The sequence below is a fragment of the Callospermophilus lateralis genome, chromosome 11 (genome assembly GCF_048772815.1).
Source record: "Callospermophilus lateralis isolate mCalLat2 chromosome 11, mCalLat2.hap1, whole genome shotgun sequence".
In the NCBI taxonomy this organism is placed as follows: domain Eukaryota; kingdom Metazoa; phylum Chordata; class Mammalia; order Rodentia; family Sciuridae; genus Callospermophilus; species Callospermophilus lateralis.
The window spans coordinates 56,515,525-56,516,575 of NC_135315.1; the positions used below are offsets into that span (position 1 = coordinate 56,515,525).

The following is a 1,051-nucleotide window of genomic DNA, read 5'->3' on the forward strand; positions in this document are numbered from 1 at the left end:
TTCGGTCTCTATTAATGCATTATCATTCATTCATTCATTTAACACAAATAACACTGGAGAGATATAGGCTAGATCATTTATAGTTTCTTATTTTTTAGGTCTCTCCAGAAATATTTTATTTCTGTATTAAATATGATATATATTAATGTAGAGTTGAAATTCTCTTTATATTTCACTTTGCAACATAATTATGTCTTTTTCTTCAAATTTCATATTTTGAATGTTTATATTAGTACATTATAGTTACACATAATGTAATGTGTAACTATAAGTTATAGTTACACATAAGTGGGGTTTGTTTTGACATAATCATACATGCATGGAATACAATTGGCTCCTTTTTAGTCCCTGATACTTCCACTTTAAAAAATATGGTACACCTAGGGGCTGGGGATATCGCTCAGTTGGTAGAACGCTTGCTTGTATGCACAAGGCCCTGGGTTTGATCCCCAGCACCACAAAAACAAAACAAACAAAAAATAAAAAATTACTTTGAAAAAAAAATATGGAACACTTGAGAATTTGTGTGCCACAGTCATGCAGCAGTCATGCTGATCTTCTCTGTATCATTCCAATTTTAGTCTATGTGCTGCTGAAGTGAGTGAGCATCAGTTATACCCTCTTGAGACAGGGAAAACATTCAGAGGGGTAGGAAAACATTGAGGAATTTTAAATAAGAGTAAAGCGATGTGATTTGTTTATTTAAAAGATGGCTTTAATGTTGCATGGAGAATCATTCATCAGTAAAAGAGAATAAAATCATGGCAGTTGCAGGTAAATGGATAGAGTCGGAGAAGATAATGCCAAGTGAAGTTAGCCAATCCCCCAAAACACAAATGCCAAATGTTTTCTCTTATATAAGGAGGTTGACTCATAGTGGGGTAGGGAGGGGGAGCATAGGAGGAATAGATGAATTCTAGATAGAGCAGAGGGGTGGGAGGGAAAGGGAGGGAGCAGGGGATTAGCAAGGATGGTGGAATGTGATGGACATCATTATCCAAAGTACATGTGTGAAGGAACAAATTGGGTGTCAACATACTTTATATACAGA

At 35.4% G+C, this 1,051-nt stretch overlaps 1 non-coding gene across 1 annotated transcript; it reads right to left on the reverse strand.

Moving 5' to 3' along the window:
- Positions 1–499: 499 nt before the first annotated feature.
- LOC143411049 (U6 spliceosomal RNA) lies at positions 500–609 on the reverse strand. The gene has a single exon (XR_013092776.1). It is a non-coding gene; the product is annotated as a U6 spliceosomal RNA (small nuclear RNA).
- Between the last annotated feature and the right edge of the window lie 442 nt (positions 610–1,051).